The sequence below is a fragment of the Rattus norvegicus genome, chromosome 18 (genome assembly GCF_036323735.1).
Source record: "Rattus norvegicus strain BN/NHsdMcwi chromosome 18, GRCr8, whole genome shotgun sequence".
Classification (NCBI taxonomy): domain Eukaryota; kingdom Metazoa; phylum Chordata; class Mammalia; order Rodentia; family Muridae; genus Rattus; species Rattus norvegicus.
Genome location: NC_086036.1, coordinates 23,341,366 through 23,363,932, shown reverse-complemented (window position 1 = coordinate 23,363,932; position 22,567 = coordinate 23,341,366). Strand labels below are relative to the sequence as shown.

The 22,567-nt window shown below is 40.3% G+C and overlaps 1 non-coding gene across 1 annotated transcript; it reads left to right on the top strand.

The window, feature by feature from the left end:
• Positions 1 to 17,630: 17,630 nt before the first annotated feature.
• On the top strand, positions 17,631 to 17,762 carry LOC120098376 (small nucleolar RNA SNORA17). Its single transcript, XR_005496561.1, has one exon. It is a non-coding gene; the product is annotated as a small nucleolar RNA SNORA17 (small nucleolar RNA).
• The last annotated feature ends 4,805 nt before the right edge of the window (positions 17,763 to 22,567 follow it).

The following is a 22,567-nucleotide window of genomic DNA, read 5'->3' as shown; positions in this document are numbered from 1 at the left end:
GATCTCCATGAAATATCAGGGGTTGGCTCCTTCTCATGAGATGGGTCTCAAGCTAGACTGTTCATTGGTTGATCACTCCCACAATTTCTGCACCACTTTTACCATAGAACATCTTGCAGATAGGACAAATTCTAGGTCCAAAGTTTTGTGTCTGGGTTGGTGTTCCAGTCCCTCCATTGGAAGTCTTGCATTGTTACTGAAGTCCCCCATTACTAAGAGTCTTAGCTAGGGTCACCTTCATAGGTAATATCTACTTATAAGTGAGTAAATACCAAGTTTGTCTTTCTGGGCCTGGGTTATCTACTCAGGACGATTTTTTTCTAGTTTCATCCATTTGTTTGCAAATTTTATGATTTTAGCTTTTTCTAAGAGCTGAGTAATATTACATTGTGTAAATGTACTATATATTCTCTATCTATTTTTGGGTTGAGAGGCATCTAGATTTTTTCCAGTTTCTGGCTCTTACGAATAAAGCTGCTATGCACATAGTTGAGCAGGTGTCGTGTGGTAGGATGGAGCATCCTTTGCGTATATACCAGGAGTCGCAAAACTGAGCCTTGAGGCATATTGATCTCCAATTTTCTGAGATACCTCCACATTTATTTCCAAAGTGGCTATACAAGTTTGAATTCCCACCAGCAACGGAGGAGTGTTTTCCTTGATCCACATCCTTGCCAGCAGGAGCTGTCTCATGTTTTGATCTTAGACATTTTGACAGGTGCAATATGGACTCTCAGAGTCATTTTGATTTGCATTCCTCTGGTGGCTAAGGATGTTGAATATTTCTTTAAGAGCTTCAGTCATTTAAGATTCTTCAGCTGAGAATTCTGTTTAGATGTGTATCCTATTTTTTAATTGAATTGTTTGGTCAGTTGATGTCTACTTTCTTTATATATTTTCAATATTTGTCCTCTGCCAGATGTGGAGCTGGTCAATATCTTTTTCATTCTGTAGGCTGCCATTTTGTCCTATAGATGGAGACCTTTGCCTTACAGAAGCTTTTCAGTCATGTGGTCTCATTTATTAATCGTTGACCTTAGTGCCTGTGCTATTCTGTTCAGGAAGTTGTCTCCTGTGTTGATGTGTTCAAGGGTATTCCCCACTTTCTGCTCTATCAGTTTTAGTGTATCTGGTTTTATGTTGAGGTCTTGATTCATTTAGTCTTGGGTTTGGTGCAGGGTTATAGATAAGGATCTATTTGCATTCTTATACATATTGACACCCAGTTAGACCAGTGTCATTCGTTGAAGATACTTACTTTTTTCCGTTGTATAATTTTGGCTTCTTTATCAACAATCACTTGTCCATATACATGTGGATTTATGTCTGCCTCTTTGATTTCATTGATCAACCTGTTTGTTTTTATGCCAATACCATGCAGTTTTTTTTTATTATTACTATGGCTCTGCAGTAAAGCTTGAAATCAGGTATGGTAATACCTCCATAGATTCTTTTATTGTACAGGATCGTTTTTAGCTATCCTGTGTTTTGTTGTGTCCCATATGTAGTTAAGTATTGTTCTTTCAAAGTCTGTAAAGAATTTTGTTGGAATTAATATGGGAATTGCATTGAATCTGTGTATTGCTTTTGGTAGGATGGCCATTTTTACTATGCTAATCCTACCAATTCATGAGTGTTGGAGAGTTTTCCATCTTCTGATATCTTCCTCAGTTTCTTTCTTCAAAGACTTTAAATTCTTGTTTTACAGGTCTTTAACTTGCTTCATTAGAGTTACCCTAAGATATTTTATATTATTTGTGGCTATTGTGAATTGTGGCTATTGTGTTGGGTAGTTTTCATAATTTCTTTTTCAGCCCATTTATTGTTTATATATAGGAGGGCTCTTGATATTTTTAGTTAATCTTGTATTCAGGTACTTTGTTGGAGGTGTTTCTCAGGCATGGGAGTTCCATGGTAGAATTTTTGGGATTGCTAATATATACTATCATATCATCTGCAAATCGTGATCCTTTGTCTTCTTCCTTTCCAGTATTTATCTCCTTTAGTTGTCTTTTTGATCTAGTAAGAATTTCAAGTAGTATATTGACTAGTCATGGACATGGAAAGAGAGAGAGAGAGAGAGAGAGAGAGAGAGAGAGAGAGAGAGAGAGAGAGAACTTTCAGATTCCAGCTCCACTACTCCTTTGCTGTGGTGGGAGAACTGGGTTCTGATGATGCCAAGTTTCTGGTTTCTGTTGCTTAGGTTCTTGTGCTTGTCTCTCTCCATCTGGTTATCTCTGATGTTAGGTGGTCTTGCAGTCTATGACTGGAGCTTGTCCCTTCCGTGGGCCTGTGAGCCTGTGAACCTGTGATCTTTGGAGTGAGAGCGCTCCTGGCAGACCAGCTTTCTGCCAGCAGGTTTTGGGTCTGAGAACTGTAGGTCAGACTCAGCTCTGGGGTGCAGATGAAGACCAGAAGGGTCCTGTCCTAGGCTGCCCTGGGGCTCCTGCACCCTGTGTGCTCTTGGTGTGTCTCTCCTTGGACAGTCAATGGGGAGAAAGTGGAGTGTTGCCTGTGGGCTGAGGGCTTAGGAGGGAGACTTCTCCTGGCAGACCAGCTCTCTGTGGGCAGGTTTTGTATCTGAGGGCTCTGGGACAACCCCAGCTCTGGGTGCAGATGGAGACCAGAAGGGTCTTGTCCCAGGCTGTCCTTCTAGTAGTTTTTAAATTTAAAATTTATTAGTGTTTGAAATGTATTCACTAATATGACATCTTCCACTTAAAAATTAAAAACGTTAATAAGCTGAGCTGAATATCTTAAGGTGACACCTAATATTTGGTAAGATCTACTTCTACCCTAACAACCTATTTTAACTATGCAAGGGAAGACAGAATGTACTGCTATAGAACCTCATAGTTTCTCTTAGGAGACCCTACTCTAGATAGAAAAAGAAATCACCAACACCTTACTATCAAAAGAAAAAAATCACAACTGATTAGTGCTAACTCTAACTTGGTTTTTCTTAAATCGGGAAAAACTATTGAGATAAATTAAAATTATGAACTTCCAAAAACCAATGAATCATCTAACCAACCAACCAACCAACCAACCAACCAACCAACCAACCAACCAACCGACCAACCAACCAACCACACGATAAAAGCATCTGTTGAAATGAGGCAGGCTCTTGTGTACCTGGGAAGAAGGATAACATCAGTGCAGAAAAAGTTGATGCTCCCTTCAACTTGCCTCAGATCCTCATTTTTGTTGATTGAAGGCCCAGGAGGGTGGTAGGGGAAGGGTGGTGGAGACAACAGACTTCTCTATCACACAGTCCTTGTTACAGTCAGGGAGGCCATGGTCTCTTGTTTTAAGGATAAACTTACTAAAGATGAATCTGTGGGGGACTTGTCTTCAATAAAGCTGCGGTTTAATTTGTGAACCTAGTAGCTCTATGTTGGTTCCTTCTGACACAGACTCAGCTTGAAGTCTTAATAAACTCCTATAATTTTTGTTCAACATGGACCTAAAGTCCATGTTTAATATGACCTAAAGTCCAACCTCACATCCACTAGTGGTATCTTATGAAACATGCTCGTAAGTCTGGCTATTCATTAAAAAATAGAATTTTGATAAGCAAAAATCTTATTATTTGAGATAAATGGTGGATTATTGTCATAGTAGCACTTCCTGGATGCTTTATTCCCACATGGAAAGGTCATTTCCTCACAATAGCCGGTTAGCTTACTTAGTGCTTAAAAGGCTCACGAACTTTTCACCTCCTACTAAAATCTCCTTAAAGCCAAGTTACAGCATAAATGTAATGAGATGACAATAAGATCTTACAAAGTGTTTTCGGTTAACAATTGCAATTAATGTTTTAACTTATTTGCAAATTGAGATTACGAGGAGTCTGACATGGCAACTTGCCTCCCAGTGCCTACTCCATGTAAGCATCATGAGTAGAGACACTTGCTAGGATTGTGGTTTTTAAATTAAAAACGTAAGACGTATAATTAGGGACAATTGTTGATGTGATTTCCTTATTATAGTGATCAATGCTATAACTATACTCCTGTCTCATAAATGTAATAAGCACTGTCAGCCGAAGATGCTTCTCTGGTAGATATGAATGTATTCAGTTCCATAAAACCAAATGCTAATTTTACTTTTTATAGCTTTCTAATTTATTTATTATACAGAACATACTTAAGCCACATTTATGAGATAAGAACTCATATTCACATTGCCTGCATTCTCACTTTTAAGAACTTTTCCTTTTTGGGAATACATAATAACTCAGATAAGAGAAATCCAGTCAATTAAAGTATTAAGGAGAAGCCTAGGAGATAAACTGACTGAGACTGTCTTGTAGTCCCTGTGCTTAGCTACTGATAACCACCTTCTCTAATTCCTTGTTAATATGGTGATTTTTGTTCATTCTCTGATATGTAGAGAGTAGGGGTGACTTGCTTCAGATAATAAAATAACCTTACAGCGTAATCCCCAATTAAAAAAAATTTCCAAATAGGCAGTCCAATCCCCGACTCAGAAAATGTTTCTCAAATTGATGCAACCTGATTTCTCCACTGAGACCCCCTTTCCTGTAATAGACCCCTGGGAATATTACTGAGTCATTGGTTTTTAGTTTGCTTTTATAGTGAGTTTCCTCATGCTCATCAAGAAGGAATTGAGTTCTCTGCTCTTTAGTAATTTGGTTCTTTGTGTCTGGGATTGAGGGTAGGGGGTGAATACATTGTAATGTACAATCGATATTTATTGCTTATACAATATGCTAAGGTATGGGCTAGTTGCAATTAACTGTAGATTGCTACCGCACTCATCCATGCATGCTCCAAGTATATATATATATATATATATATATATATATATATATATATATATATATATATTATAGGCAACATGTAACATATACATCTCTGTCTATCCATCTCTCTCTCTCCCTCTCTCTCTCTCTCTCCATCTACCTATCTCTCTCTCTATCACTATCTATCTATCTATCTATCTATCTATCTATCTATCTATCTATCTATCATCTATCTATCTATCCATCCATCCACCCACCCACCCACCCACCCACCCACCCACCCACCCATCCATCTATCTATCTATCTATCTATCTATCTATCTCATCCCAGACAGCACACAACTTCAGGAAAATGCTTAAGGTTGCAGAGAGTATATTTTGAATCCTTACAAGACTGAAAAAACTATCTGCTGTAGCATTAGCTTATCCGAGTGGTAGACTTTCAGTTAGATACAGCCTTATTTGCATGCCCAAAGGCTGAGCTTACTCAAAGTCTCCCAGACCCAGCTCGCGCACGCTCACCATAAAGACATGTATACACACATGCACACACATGCACACGCACACACACACGCACATTACACACACACACACACACACACACACACACACACACACACACACACTGAAGCCCTGGCTCCTAGTATAAAATCTAATATGTATATTAGATTTTATGAGAAATGGTGTGGGAGTTCCTCATAAGACTAGCATAGAATTGCCACATAAGTCAGCAATCCCACTGGGGGACACACCCTGTGCTGGTTGGGGTTTTATAAACCTGGCACCATGTTAAGAACATACAGAAAAAAAGAACACAAATTGAGAAACTCTCTCCATTAGGGTGGCCTCTAGGCAAATCTGGGGGACATTTTATTGATGTGGAAGGTCCAGTCCACTGTGGGCGGTGCCATTACTGCTTAGTGGTTCCATGACTATTTCCTTTAGCAATAATATTTTATTGTATCACTTGGGACACAGTCTTTCTATGTAGCTGAGGTTTGCCTCAAAGTCACAATTTAGTACAAGCTAGCCACAACCTGTAATTTTCTTGTGTCAGCCACCTTAGTGCTGGAATTATAGGAATGTAAGAATTTCAAGAAGTTTATTTTGCATGACATAGTTGTCAAACACTTTGGTTAGTTAGAACATGCGGTCTATGTAGTCTAAGGTGAACCATCCTTTCAAATTCATTGATATTTTCAGATCATTTTTATTTTCTTTGAAGATTCTTTTTCATATATATTCTTAATCAGGATTGGTTCAAGGCTATGTTTAGGAATATACATCTATATACATATATGAATGCAATGATAATAAAAAAGGAGGCCATGGATTTGAAAGATAGTGGAGACTTATGGAAGAGAGGGTTTGAAGAGAAGAAAGGAAGAAAAGGACAGAGAGAAGTTGTAATTAAATTATAATCCAACAACTGGGACAGGTTCATATGAACTCATAGAAAATGAAGCAGCAAGCACAAGACTGATTCAAATCTGTGCAGAGTCCCCTGAATATATTGTAGCTTTCAGCTTAGTATTTTTTATGAGACTCCTGAGTGTGCAAATGGATGGACCTTGAACTCTTATGCCTTTCCTTGGGGCTCTTTTCCTTCTGTTGGGTTGTTTTGTCCAAATTCGATGTGATAATTTTTGTTTTTATCTTTCTATATTTTACTTTGTTTTATTTTGCTATCTCTCAGAAGCCTGTTCTCTTCTAATGAGAGACCGAAAGGAAGTGGATCCAAGAGGAGGGAAGTGGGGGAAGAATTGGGAGAAGTAAAGGGAGGGGAAACCGTAATCAGAATATATTACATGAGAAAAGAGTTTAAAACTGACTAACATTAGTGAGAGAGAGAGAGAGAGAGAGAGAGAGAGAGAGACAGAGAGACAGAGAGAGACAGAGACAGAGAGAGACAGAGACAGAGACAGAGACAGAGAGAGACAGAGCACACCCATGTTGGAGGTTTTTAATCACGTCCCTCTTGGAGATCTGGAGTCCTGCATAAGAAAGGGAGGAAGAGTTGTGGGAGTCAGAGGAGTTGAGGACACTGGGAAAGCACAGCTGGTAGAATCAACTAAGCAGGGCTCATGGAGGTTCACAGAGTCAGCATGGGTCTGTGCTCTGTCCTCTGCATATGCTATGGCTGTTTACTTGGTGTTTTTAGGTGAATCCTTACAGTGGGAGTGGGGGTTTCTCTGATTCTTTTGCCTGCTGTTTGGACTCTTCCTCCTATTGGATTGCTTTGACCAAGCTTGGGGTTAGGGTCTGTGCCCCATGTTATTGTAACTTGTTACTCTGTGTTTGATTGATGTCCTTGTGTGGACTGCTCTTTTCTGGGGAAAGATAGGAGAGGGACCTGGGAGAAGGAAGATGGGGAAGTCTGGGAGGAGTAGAGGGAGGGGAAGCTGTCAGGATATGAAAATAAAAAAAATCTATTTTCAATAAAAGGAAAAACAAATTATAATCTAAAAAAGAAAACTAAAAAAATTTACATGTCAATGGTAGAATGACTAAATTTTAGTAACAGTATATTTTATTGAATTATATTTTTGTAAATTTCCAATTTTAAGTGCTCAATACTGTAGCAACATCCATGATATTTTTAGCTACGAGGTTGTAAACAAATAGGGATGGCATAGCACTATTTCAGTTTGGATCAACACGTATTTATGTGCTATATTCATAGAGGAAAAACTAGAATAAATTATCCACAAATAAAAAATCAGAATTGGTTCAGAAATTTCATTTCTCATAATTTCCTGGGGAAGCTTAGATACCAAGATTATAGAATGAATTGAAAAATGTTCTGTTTGTCTAGACCAGTGGTTCTCAACTTCCCTAATGCTGTGACCCTTTCATACAGTTCCTCTTGTTGTGGTGATCCCCAACCATAAAATTCTTTTTGTTTTACTTTGGAACTGTAATTCTGCTATTGTTATGAATTGTAATGTAAGTATGTTTTTTGATGATCTCAGGTAACCCCTGTGAAAGGGTCATTGGATCCCCAAATGGGTCATAACCAACAGGTTGGAAACCACTGGTCTAGACTATGCAGAAATATAAGTATGACTGTGCTTGTATCATGTGTTAATACAGAGTCATTACTGGGGAGTACAGTGTGCTGCTGTAATGACACGGAGAGAGTGAAAATGGTGAGTAAGCAGATGCTTATGCAATATACTCGAATCTCCTAGTCAGACATTCGCATCTCACTATGGTTTACTCCCTGCTTTTCTACTTCAAAAAAATCAATAGCTATAGTCACTTGTTTTTTAAATATACCTTTTAAGAATTTTTAATGTAGACATACAAGGATATCTGGATGGCCTCTAGTTTATCTTACCATTTTACAGATTTAATTTGGGTCCAAGAAGGTTCTGTTTCCACTCAAAAGATAAGTAAATGAAGACACGCCCTTTATTTCTAATGTTATTTGAGAGGTTTATATGTATCAGTAACTGATAATTATTTATAATATATCACTAGGAAAAAATACTATTACAGTAACTTTATGTAGATATAATAGGCAAAGTTTATAGAAAACATAGGAGTGGGTACACTATTGAATAAATATATACACCTTCCATATATTGGTAAAACATCTGAAAGCATATTTAACACACTGATACAGTACATAAATGGTAAATCAAGAAATGAGTAGAATAGTCCAATGACAGAGCCAAATTTTAACTTTTAAAACATTTCAATTTTTTTTACATTATGTGTATCTGTATCTGTGGGCACACACATGCCATGGCCCATGGATGTCATCAGGTTTCGAGGATGTTTATGGAACAGCATAAACGTACTTTAATATTTTAAGTTATTAGTGTAATTTTGATATAGTAATTCAAAGCACTGTATTCTAAAAGAATCATAAGGAGATACCTAGTTGAGAGGGTTTAGATAACCAATATTTTACACAGCAAAGAAAATTTCTTTGAATAATGATCAGACATATTTATTATATTATTTCATGTCTCTTTTCTTCTCAACCAGTCATGTTGGGACCAGGCATCACCTTACCTAAAAAAGATGTAGGTAATTGTCGCTGGAACATAAAATATTGAGCTTAAGTTACTGATATTTAAATGAATCAGAAAAAGTTATTTTCACAGCAATTTCTCTTGAGAGGTATTTTTATTGCTTCTATTAAAGAGACAAAGGTATGATAGTGAAGTCTAAGAGGATTATTATTCTGAAGGGAGAGATTTGGAAGTTTACATTGTGACTTTGTGAATGCTCTTCCTGTGTTACAGCAGCTTTGATTCTTATTAGTACCTGACACTCTTGCAATGACAGCAAAAGTGCTTTTGAATGGGCCCAACCCAGTTGCTGTCAAACCTGTGTAATACACTCCTTTTGAGGGTAGAGTGTTAGGGGCTGAATAGTGCTAACTGTTCTAAAAAAATCCCTTTCATTAAGATACAGGGAATTTTTGTGACTCAGGCATGAGGATAAGACATTCTACCTCCCGAGGCAAGAGATACAGATATTGGCCTTGTCCGCATAACAGGACTTTCTTCTGTGGGCTAGTGTTTCTATGCGGGAGAACTGAGGGAAGATGGGAACAATAGAGATTTCCCTTAAGTTCAGGGTTTGGGGATGTGGCCTAATTGAGATGGCTAGCGTCAGGGATCTTAAGACTATGATGTCTACAGCTGACCCTATATAAAATCAACTATAAATACGTGTGAATTTCAGAAAATGTCTGGTTTTCATAAAGTTGGAGCTAAAGTATACTTGAATTCCATAGCCTAAAAATCATGAAATTACAAAATAAAGAGAAACAAGAAAGTAATACAAAACAATATAAAAGAATTCTAGGAACAAAAATCACCTTCAAAGGGAAGAGGAACCGAGGGAGAACAGTTATGCTTGTCTTATACTTCCCAGCATACCTCATCTTCCCATAAATGTCAGTGTTCCAGAGTTGTTCAGACCTTTGCATGTTCGTGTATATAATAGCTCTTTCCCATGGGAAGCCACATGGAACATCATGGTCAGAAATCATAAATATCGACGGGATTTTTCCAGAAATCAGCTTGATGTTACATCTCAAGTACATGTTAGGACTGTATTGATTATGACTGTTTTAGCACGCGGGCATGTGTGTATATGTGAGTGGTGAGTGTGTGTGTGTGTGTGTGTGTGTGTGTGTGTGTGTGTGTAGCGGGTGTGGCAGCAGTCCCAAGATGGCGCCCGGGACTGCCGCTAAGTCTCATGACTTCCTCACACACCTGAAACTAGCCATGTCCATTGTGAGATCTGCGCAGGCGCACCATGACGGAAGATCAGGCCATGTGACGTGGACCTATGAACTGAGATTACACAGTCTGGACTGAGGAGGCGGAGTTGAGGGAGGATATAAGGGAGTGCGCTCGGGGGCTGGGAGAGAGGGAAGAAAAGAAAAGAAAGATTGCTGCTTGCATGCAGAGAGAAAGGTTCCTGAATAAACTGCTTTGAGAAGAAGGTCGTGGTGTCGCTCCTTTCTGCGGGACGGAGACGGAGACGACGTGTTTGTGTGTGTGTGTGTGTGTGTGTGTGTATGTGTGTATGTGTGTGTGTATGTGTGTGAGTGTGTGTGAGTGTGTGTAAGCATGAGTGTGAGTGAGTGTGTGAGTGTGTGTAAGCATGAGTGTGAGTGAGTGTGTGAGTGTGAGTGAGTGTGTGAGTGTGAGTGAGTGTGTGTGTATGTGTGTGTGAGTGTGTGTGTGAGTGTGAGTGTGTGTGTGAGTGTATGTGTGTGAGTGTGTGTGTGAGTGTGTGTAAGCATGAGTGTGAGTGAGTGTGTGTGTGTGTGTGTCTTACTTGGTTTCAAAGTGTCCTGATCAGCTCAGTTGGCTGAGCAGCAAAACCCAAGGATCTACCTGTCTCCATTTTCCTGACACTGGGATTAAGAATGATCGTCACGTGCAACTTTTTAATGTGATTTCCGGGGATCGAACTCAAATCTTCGTGCTTGACAAGTACTTTACCAACCAAAGTATCTACTGAGCCCCTAAACATGAATTTTGAATTTATTTTATAATGTTAATTTTCCCATGTGAATCACAGGAGCTCTAATGTGATAAATCGCCCTCTCTTACCTGTTAGCATTTTGGTGCCTCTTCTAGAGGCCATCAGAGCGTGAAAGGGATCTTCTTCAATCATGGACGAAAGGGGCAGAGACATGATGGGTAGTGCGATGAATCTCAAGTAAACATTTACTTTATATTAAATACAGATGTTATGCTCAAATTCCACTTAGAATGTGGTTGTAGCAGTGGGAATTTGTGGAAATTAATTTAACAGAGGAGATTTTGTCATGTGATGAGCAGTTTTCAAAATGGACTTGCTTGTTCGGGACAAAAATGGATCCTCCCTGACATTTCTGTTGAATAGCATACTTAGTCCTTTCTAGCATCAAGGATTTTGATCAATTTATTATTTTTTTTGTGTGTGTATGTGATAAAAATTCATCTTTTCAGGTCTTCTGCCAGAATTCTTTGGGGATAAATATCTGGGTAATCTTTTAAATAAGTTCACTCCATTACAATTATGTCATTGTTCTTGTCTTCTCTTAAGTCATGTGGGAATTAATGAATATTTCATGAACAGCTGTAGCTACAGTTATCTATAGTTCGTGGGCTATGTATGAAGAAAGTAGTGTAGCAATCCGTGACCCTTTTAACCTCTTCATAAAAATTGGATTAAAATAGATAGATTGAATGCTTGTGAAATCAAAGACCTCATCAATTCCCCTGCATTTCCAGGGGTCGTGTACAAGAATATGTTATCCAACTTTAGTTCCCAAGAACACAGTTGATGTAGCCCATATATTCAACTCACGAATACTTACGTACCACAGGGATATTCCCTCTTTTCTATCTTACTATCTGCCTATTTTTTTTCTAGCAGTCTGCAGGGTAGGGATATGTAAGCACCATTTGAGTATCAACAATACTAGAAGCCTGTATGCCACCACCTTTGGCAAATAAACCTTGCTGTTCATCCACAGAAGACTAATAACTTCATTCCTATCACTTTCGGGGTCTTACCAATAAGAATGTAAGACAATTTAAAAAGATCCAATTCTTTCTCATGGGAAATCATTTGTGAAATTTGGTTATGTAATGTAGATCTTGCAATGCAAGATAAACAGTACACACTATGTATTACACAGAGAGGTCAGGTTTCCTCTGTTCGCCTTCTGCCCTGTGCATGCTGCCTTGACATTTCCATAGGCCCAGGTGCATTCATGACTTGAAGTTATGTATGCTCTAGATGGGAGCCTTGAACTTAGGCAAGTGTCTCCTTTCACTTCACCGAGACCCTCAATTTTATTTTATTTTTTTCTGGGCATCTCTTCAAACTGTGAGTCAAAATAAAACCTTCTTTCTTTCAGGTTGCTTTTGTTAGGTCTGTTTTTTCAAAGCAACAAGAAAAGTGATTCATAGAAAATTGTTATTGAGATGTGAGCTTGTTGTGATTTGATGGCCATGTAGTTCTTAAGCCTTTAGAATTGATTTGTGGAAGGAATGTGGAGGAGTTTGGAACTTTAGGCTAGAAAAGTATTATTGTACTATAAGCTGAGTGTAACTGGCCATTCAGCCATGGACATGCAAGACCAGAATGTTGAGAAAAACAAGGACACTGGAGGCCTGACACATGAGGATTCAGGAAGAATCTAGGTTTCAACAAGAGATAGTCAGGTAGTCATTATTCATGTTACATTACATTAAAGAATTTGGATGCATTCTGCTTATTTTCTGAGATCTTAAGTGAAGCTGAATTCAAAGATAATGGGCTAATCTGGCAAAGAAAATTCCAAAAGAGGATGACTTGTGCCATGCTTATTCTCCCTTGTTTTATCAAGGGCCATAGTGGGATTACCCAGAATTGAAAAGCAAGATAATTATTAGGTGTGGAAAGAAGCTGGTTTAAAGTTGCAGACGATGTGGGTGAAAAGAGAGATGCAGTTGTTAAAGAAATTATCCGCATTCAAGATAAACCCAGTGTTCTGCCTTGGAACAATAGGAAAGGTAGCCACCCATCAAAGGCTCCAATTTGAAAACAATGCAGGTTCATTTGAATGGTAAGAACCCGAGAATGCAGGGCTGAGAAGGCAGATGAAGGGATTCTAGTTAGAAAACATATGTACAACAATGCCAAGCAACCAGAGCTTCCAGGGACTAAGCCACTACCTAAAGACTATACATGGACTGACCCTGGACTCTGACCTCATAGGTAGCAATGAATATCCTGGTAAGAGCACCAGTGGAAGGGGAAGCCCTGGGTCCTGCTAAGACTGAACCCCCAGTGAACTAGACTATGGGGGGAGGGCGGCAATGGGGGGAGGGTTGGGAGGGGAACACCTATAAGGAAGGGGAGGGGGGAGGGGGATGTTTGCCCGGAAACCGGGAAAGGGAATAACACTTGAAATGTATATAAGAAATACTCAAATTAATAAAAAAAACAAAACAGATTAAGTGTGCAGAGGCCACTGAAGCCTGCGTCTCAAACTGGTAATACAGTTTGGCAGCATTGTCCATGTATTATACTGGTTTTGCTGGTGTGAAAAATGCAAGGGGAATGGAATCATGGAAGTGTATCCCAAAGTTCCAGAGAGCTGGATTGTGCAACAGGGTCAGATGCTTCACAAAGAGGTTCTGTGAAACTATTACGTGAACGGGGAAGTTAAACCCTAAATTGCAGTGGTACCCTGAGATGCTGGAGGTAACAGGACCAGGGGATGTCAGATGTGAAAAGCCGGAGAAATATAGGAGAGTTGTCCTAAGAGACAGAGAAAGCATAGGCTAGTTAGAGCCAGGAGAGCTGGGTTTTTCAAGCTGTTTGGAGCGCAGATGAATTCCTCCCCTGTCCTAGGTGCTAAACATAGAGTTTCAGGAGCTAATGTTTTACCTGCTCCATTTTACTCTTACTGTGGTCCAAGCTTTGCTTGCTACCTTCCCGTCCCTCCACGTAGGATGCTAATTAATCCCACACCAGTCAATACTGGAAATACGTAACTATTTAAGACTCTTACTTTATAAGAGCTCACGGTCATCTTAGGGGAGGCTTTGAATGTTGGATTTTGGGCAATCTTGGAATGTTTAAACACTGAAGATTTTTAGAAATGGACCCAAAACATTTTGCATTATGGGATGAAAATAAGGCTTTGGGGACAAAGGTGACATGCTTTTGTTTAAAAGGTTGTGTTTGGATGTCAAGCTATAAGGTGTAATGTTGCGATGTCTAACAGTAGTTGTCAACTTGGGAGGATATGGACTCACCATGAGGCACGCCTGACACATCTGTTAGTGCATTTCCAGAAACGTTTAACTGAGGAAGAAAGAACCATTCTAAATTTGTGCATGACTTGAGGGAATAGTGGCTACTGATACTATGGGGAGGAAAGAAATTGGGGTTTCACTAGCTGGGGTGTATACAAGGAAATATTTTTGTCCAGTCTGAAAGACCCCAACCAAGGATGCATTCCATTAGTACCGTGAGTGAAAGGATAGATACATAATTATTTCCACCACCAGATGGTGTTTGTCCGCCTCTGTACACTAATTGCTATCAATGATTAAATACAAGCCTCTGATTCATATGCACAAATGCAGTGATTATTAAACATTTAAAAATCATTAGAGCACATTTTATAGGTTCAGCCAAACACAGTATCCTGGCTGATTATGATTAAACATACAGATAGTAAATCACACACTGATCCATAAATATCAGTGAATGCAGAGAAACAATGTGAAGAATGCTTATGGGTAGAAGAATTTTATTTTTAGATGAGAACTGAGACAACTATTAATATAAAACCAAACAGGACTCCTTGCTACCCGAGTTGACTTTTTATCACATAGGAAATAAGTCTTAACATTGCTTTCATAATAACAAACACATTCTAATATTTTGAAGTATATTGTCACCAAGAGGAGATAAAATAATGATAAGGATGTCTGAAAAGACCACAGGAATCATATTATTAACTATGTAACTAAAAAGAAATGCCTATAATACACATGGCTCTGTATATATTTAATATATATAATATGATATAATATAAATATAAAATATTTCTCATCTGATGGTGCTCCCTCAAAGAACCAAAAGCCATTTAACAAAATCACCAATACCAGATAAGAGAAGCCATTTTTGGAGTTGTTGGTCAGCGCTGTCCAAGAGACTCCTAAAACACAAAACCAGTTGCTATTATCTATGGTTAACTCCACAGAGATGGAAGGAAAGTTACTATTGCTGATGATACCATGCATCTTGAAAACAGGTCCCAGAGATCCCTGATCTAGAACTGTCTTGAATACCTCCACCCTGAGGACTTGCTTTTATGGTACAAGAAGGTACCATGCAAGCTTCCAAAGGAGGGAGAGAACCAACAGTCCACCCTTCTATGATCCCTATGAACCACATCAGTGACTAACATAGCATCATAATCCTGGGCCACAAAGTGGCATGCATACATCTGTGGTAATCAACAGCTCTCAAATTGGACTTAAGACTGATCAACAAGAGGGAAACTCTACCTGGTACTGGAAACCCAGCTAACTACTCAGTGTCAGTGTTGCCATGGTAACTGGAGAAGAATCTACAACTATTAATCTACTAAACCATCATAATTCCAAAAATTAACCCATAATTATTTTGTGCTTATACTCAGAGGGAAGTGCTGTTCCCCCTTCTCATCAAAGAAACCTCTTTTTGCAATAGATGGAGATCGTTACACAAAAGCCTCAACCAATCAAAATGCAAGTTGTCAAGATCAGTCCCAGTGGATGCCTCTATAAAGCTCTCCCTCACCCAAGGCTCAGGGAACACTGTAGAAGAGATGACAGAAAGACTGTAGGCGTCGGGAGATCAGGGAGTTTGCTGTGAGACTGTGTTTTCTAGTACTATCAGAAGCTGTACAAGGATGGGCTGAATGAAGATGACACCAAGAGACACGGCAAAGTCAATGAGGAAAATCCACATGGCCTGAACCCTACACAAAGAACTATGGGCAACTGCGGAGAGCTGTGCAACTCTCTGAGGGTGGAAGGAGTGTTCTTCCCCAGAGAAGAGCTCGTCAATTGACCGCCCAGTTCCAAAATGTCAGCTCTGCAAACATATATACAAGTAACATATGGCCGGAACAATTCATTTAGGAATATATATATATATCTTCATGCAATGACCCTTACCTTAGTGCAAAAGAGGGCATGGATTTGAAGAAGAATGGAAAGGGGTAAATATGAGGGTTTGAAGGGTGGGAAGGGAAGGGAGAAGAGTTGTAACTATATCACAACTTAATTATTTTTTAAAAAAGTAAATGTAAATAGCTTGGAAAACAATACAAATTAACTCGAGTTTCTTCACCATTTTTGTCACAATAAATATACTTAAATATAACAAGACTTTCTACTACCTTGCATATTTATCGTTAAGAGAGAAATGGAGTATAGGGCTATAGTTCAGTCTTGGGACACTTCCTTAGCTTGCACGAGGTCCTATATATCAGAAAGGGGTTGAGAAAAGCAGTGTTAGACACAGAGACAGGGACTTCACTCATCCGATACAAAAACTGTAGAAGTTTTGTATGACCTTGAACCAAGATGCTTATTAGGTAGGTAGGAATTTTTATTATTATATTTATTTTAAAGAAGAGAGTTAAGAGACATCTGAGACTTCCCAATGACTCTAAAAGTGCATGACTACTTCATCATTGAAATACAGCTATTTGGAAGGAAGTCAGGATAATACAAGTGGGAATTGAGATTGCTCATCGGACCTAGAAGTCACACTTGGTGACTAATCAGTTCCAGTCATTCTCTCTGCAGATCCATTGACTGACACACTTTATGTAGCCTGATTCATCATCCTCCATCAGAGCCATCACATGATGCAACCTATACAAAGGCCTCTTTTCTCTTATGAGTCATGTTTTAATTGTGCTCGTGGAGTCAAGAAATAGTGAAAACATTTAGATGTGGAGAGGGTCACCTTTGAAAAATATAAAAATAGATGAACGTTTTTTATAACTAAACTGTCAACTGCTTTGAATAGCTCTCTGCTCAAAACCACTGAATTTATTAGAAACCATGGGAAGCTACAGTGTGGGAGATAAAGAATAGGTAATCCTCTTTTAGAGATTCTGTCTTCGTGGGGCTCCAGAAACTCAGCAGGTCGTCTGAAATGCCACATTTGATTCCTCTCCTTTGTTCCTGGCCCTTTGGTTTGTGAACAGATTTCCAGACACAAACCAGAGGCAAGTCCAGCAGTGGAGTAGCATGGCACTTGGGCTCAAGGACAAAGGGTACAGAAGGCACATTAGTTGCCATCACAACCAAGCGGCCTCACTTTCGTCAGGCTTCTGCAGGTGCCCTCAGAGGATTTATCAATCCCTTTATGACTCATTTGCTCAGGGAAAGTAGGGAACTGTGGAAGAGGGATCTCTACTACACTTTATGCTGGCCTGAAGATTCTCACCTGTGAGATAAAATGACTGTTATTAGCATGAAACTATTAAAGAAGATAAGAACTAAGCCTTGAAAATTAATGAAATTATTCCAGTTTCCTGCTAAAACCCATTATGAGCAATGCATGTATCCACCTTATGCTTCATTTCCCCTCACTTTACACATGGCCATGGGCAAATCTTCAAATTCTTCCTAATAACCTGCATTGAATGAAAATTCTTGAGTTTTGTGCTTAAGAAATTTTAGCTAATGTGCATAAAAATAAAATTGTGATGTCTTTTTAGGTTGATGAAATATCAAAAATTGTGACGTTAAAATTCAACCTAAATGTTGGAATACTTTGGACTACTAATATTTTGGATTATGGCTTTGAAGTAATTGATAGAATGGTCATGTGACCTGCCCTTAGAAGCATTGCAGGTGTGGCTGCTGTGTCACATGTGTGTCAGTAGGTGACAAAGAGGAGAGAGGCTATGTCTACACTCAGTATTCTGACCCAGGGACATCTGAATGATTCATGGCCTAATATTCCCTGGAATATTAGTCTGGTGCTGCACATGCCCGAGGGGGCGGTGATGGATGGGTAGACTGTGCCTGAGATGACTTCCCCCTGTGCCATAATGCACAAGAGGGCATAGAACTCCCGAGACCACTCCTGAGATGATCCCAGACACTCAGGTACCCTGGACACCACTAAGAGGCACAAGTCAGTGGTGCAGAAATGGAAGAAAGAGAGAAACCGAAGGACATGGTCACAATGAAGAGAGGCAGGACTGGAGATTTAAAAGTAGTGAGGATCAGCCTGTTATGAGTAGCTGGTTGAGACCACTTGGGACCATGGTGGGGTCCTGGCTGTGCTGCTACTGGGGGGCCAGGGCTGGGTCTGTGGCCCTGCAGCAGCAAGGGTCTATTACCACCAAAGGCCAGGCAGATTTCCTTGGTTTGGGTTGTCACCTGGTGACATGTTGATGTTAGGGGCTGCTCAGAACTGGTCCCACCTCTCACATGGGCATTGTGAGAGAACTGGCCCTGGGAGCGTGAGAGTAGGAGAGTTGACTCTGTCCCTAGCCAACTACAGTATGCTCACAGGAGTGGCCCTATGCATTGTGGGAGTTGCAGCATTTGACAGATGGCCCTAAAATCATCTCCCTTTTGGTGTTTTTGGATAAAGGAGAGGTATCCTCCTCACCCCTCACCCTTTACCACCTGTAGCAGGCAGGAGACTTGGTCCTGGAGTCATGAGAACAAAAGAGCTGGCCCTACCCCTTCACCAGCTGCAGCACTTAGAAGAGCGGGCCCTGCACCTTGCCTGGGCAGCACAGTAGAGCTAGCCCTGGATATGGGATTTCAGGTGAGCCAGGCCTGGGGATATGAGTGTGGGAGAACAGACCGTGCCTGTTGTCTGATGTGCAGTGGCAATGGTGAGGGAGAGATCCCCTCCTATCCCTTTTGCCCTAGCCACTGCTGGTGGGTGGGAGAGTTGGCCCCAAAAGGTTCATGAGAACAGGAGAGCTGTCTCTGTCCCTCACCTGGGCAGCACCGTAGAGCTGACCCTGGTGGTAAGGGTAGGGTAGGTGGGCAAGCTAGTCTTGAAGGTGTGAGCATGGGAAAGCTGGCCCCACACCTTGTCTGCTGTGTGACAGTGTGGGCACGGGAGAGATGCCTTCCTCCACCCTTGCCCCATTGCTACTTTGCAGGTAGGAAAGCTGGTTATGGGGTCATGAGAGTGGGAGAGGTGGTCTTGCCCTTCACCTGCTGCAGCTCTTGGGAGAACAGGCCCTGCCCTTACCTGGGCAGCACAGTTAGCTAGCCCTGGATCTGGGGATTGCAATATCCTGAGGGTATGAAAGCCATAGAGCCATCTCAACATCTATCCCATCAATGAACTGCTGGAGTGAATGAAGGGGCTGGTCCTACATATCCAAAACTACAGGATCTCCATGACACAAGGTAACAACAATATATCTGAGAGGAGTCCCAGTGAGGTCCAGTATTTGATAGAGTAGCAAAATCTGGAAGCCTCGTATCAAACCAAAACTCAGTGCAATGAACATTTTCAAGAAAAGACGTGTGAACAAAAGGGTATATTGTAGGACATACCATGACACACGACAACTTCTACAGTGAAATTTCTCTTCTCTGTCCAGGGCGGGTTGAAATGGTGGAAGGCAGATGTGAAGAGAGGTGGAAATGAGTGGGATTGGGGTGCATGATATGAAATTCACAAAGACAAACAAAAAGTTTAAACAAATGGCTATGTGAAAAATTTTAACATTCCGGTCTGCCATGCATTTTTATAGGCTACAAAAACACTGTAATAAATAAAACAATGAAGTATGACAACAGGAGTAATTGATAGTTACAAGGCCTAAATGTCCAGAGAAAGTCAAGGATTTAATACACATAAAACTCGTACCAAGTTCAATGTTGCTTAACAAAGAGCGTATTGTGGCAGACGCCATATTTTAATTTTCTAACAGTGTACAAGGGAGTAAGTTTCCAATGAGTATTGCACCAAGGAAATGGAAGAAACAACATAGCAAAAATATTGCCAACTGCATGACTGTAGCTCAATCTACTGAGGCCAGAGAAGAGAAGATGTGATTCGTGGTCCAACCATAGTTACAAATAAGTCACATGCAAGCTGCTGCTCAGACTGGAAGGCGGCAGCGTTCCTAAACTCAGAAATGAGCTGGGGAGAGCATTTCAACAGAGGAATCGTCAAGCTGAGAATGTATTTTGCGTGGGTGACTTCTTTTGAAGCACTATGCAAGGACACTCTTAACTCAATGGAGAATTAGGTCAAATGTGTTTGATAAGGAGTCCAAGATGTTAGGATATTGATCTTGAACCAGGCCAGAAGTCACAAGTGTGAGGTAGAAATAACTTGGGTTTGACCTCCCTCAATGTTTTCTATAATTGTCTAATATTTAAAAGGACCCACCTGTCAATAATTCAACATCTCTTCTCTAAAGGGAGTCACTCTACAAGACTTCATTTATTGCTTAAAACCCAGTGACAAGTGTGCTCTACTGCACACAGTAAATTGTCTCACTGCCTCACATGTGTCAAGGGTACATGTTCTCTTCTTCTTTTTTTTTTTTTTTTTCTTTTTTTTTTTTTTATTAACTTGAGTATTTCTTATATACATTTCGAGTGTTATTCCCTTTCCCGGTTTCCGGGCAAACATCCCCCTCCCACCTCCCCTTCCTTATGGGTGTTCCCCTCCCAACCCTCCCCCCATTGCCGCCCTCCCCCCATAGACTAGTTCACTGTGGGTTCAGTCTTAGCAGGACCCAGGGCTTCCCCTTCCACTGGTGCTCTTACTAGGATATTCATTGCTACCTATGGGGTCAGAGTCCAGGGTCAGTCCATGTATAGTCTTTAGGTAGTGGCTTAGTCCCTGGAAGCTCTGGTTGCTTGGCATTGTTGTACTTTTGGGGTCTCGAGCCCCTTCAAGCTCTTCCAGTTCTTTCTCTGATTCCTTCAATAGGGGACCTATTCTCAGTTCAGTGGTTTGCTGCTGGCATTCGCCTCTATATTTGCTGTATTCTGGCTGTGTCTCTCAGGAGCGATCTACATCCGGCTCCTGTCGGTCTGCACTTCTTTGCTTCATCCATCTTGTCTAATTGGGTGGCTGTATATGTATGGGCCACATGTGGGGCAGGCTCTGAATGGGTGTTCCTTCAGTCTCTGTTTTAATCTTTGCCTCTCCCTTCCCTGCCAAGGGTATTCTTTTTCCTCATTTAAAGAAGGAGTGAAGCATTCACATTTTGATCATCCGTCTTGAGTTTCGTTTGTTCTAGGGATCTAGGGTAATTCAAGCATTTGGGCTAATAGCCACTTATCAATGAGTGCATACCATGTATGTCTTTCTGTGATTGGGTTAGCTCACTCAGGATGATATTTTCCAGTTCCAACCATTTGCCTACGAATTTCATAAACTCGTTGTTTTTGATAGCTGAGTAATATTCCATTGTGTAGATGTACCACATTTTCTGTATCCATTCCTCTGTTGAAGGGCATCTGGGTTCTTTCCAGCTTCTGGCTATTATAAATAAGGCTGCGATGAACATAGTGGAGCACGTGTCTCTTTTATATGTTGAGGCATCTTTTGGGTATATGCCCAAGAGAGGTATAGCTGGATCCTCAGGCAGTTCAATGTCCAATTTTCTGAGGAACCTCCAGACTGATTTCCAGAATGGTTTTACCAGTCTGCAATCCCACCAACAATGGAGGAGTGTTCCTCTTTCTCCACATCCTCGCCAGCATCTGCTGTCACCTGAGTTTTTGATCTTAGCCAATCGCACTGGTGTGAGGTGAAATCTCAGGGTTGTTTTGATTTGCATTTCCCTTATGACTAAAGATGTTGAACATTTCTTTAGGTGTTTCTCAGCCATTCGGCATTCCTCAGCTGTGAATTCTTTGTTTAGCTCTGAACCCCATTTTTTAATAGGGTTATTTGTTTCCCTGCGGTCTAACTTCTTGAGTTCTTTGTATATTTTGGAAATAAGGCCTCTATCTGTTGTAGGATTGGTAAAGATCTTTTCCCAATCTGTTGGTTGCCGTTTTGTCCTAACCACAGTGTCCTTTGCCTTACAGAAGCTTTGCAGTTTTATGAGATCCCATTTGTCGATTCTTGATCTTAGAGCATAAGCCATTGGTGTTTTGTTCAGGAAATTTTTTCCAGTGCCCATGTGTTCCAGATGCTTCCCTAGTTTTTCTTCTATTAGTTTGAGTGTGTTTGGTTTGATGTGGAGGTCCTTGATCCACTTGGACTTAAGCTTTGTACAGGGTGATAAGGATGGATCGATCTGCATTCTTCTACATGTTGCCCTCCAGTTGAACCAGCACCATTTGCTGAAAATGCTATCTTTTTTTCCATTGGATGGTTTTGGCTCCTTTGTCAAAAATCAAGTGACCATAGGTGTGTGGGTTCATTTCTGGGTCTTCAATTCTATTCCATTGGTCTATCTGTCTGTCTCTGTACCAATACCATGCAGTTTTTATCACTATTGCTCTGTAATACTGCTTGAGTTCAGGGATAGTGATTCCCCCTGAAGTCCTTTTATTGTTGAGGATAGCTTTAGCTATCCTGGGTTTTTTGTTATTCCAGATGAATTTGCAAATTGTTCTGTCTAACTCTTTGAAGAATTGGATTGGTATTTTGATGGGGATTGCATTGAATCTGTAGATTGCTTTTGGTAAAATGGCCATTTTTACCATATTAATCCTGCCAATCCATGAGCATGGGAGATCTTTCCATCTTCTGAGGTCTTCTTCAATTTCTTTCCTCAGTGTCTTGAAGTTCTTATTGTACAGATCTTTTACTTGC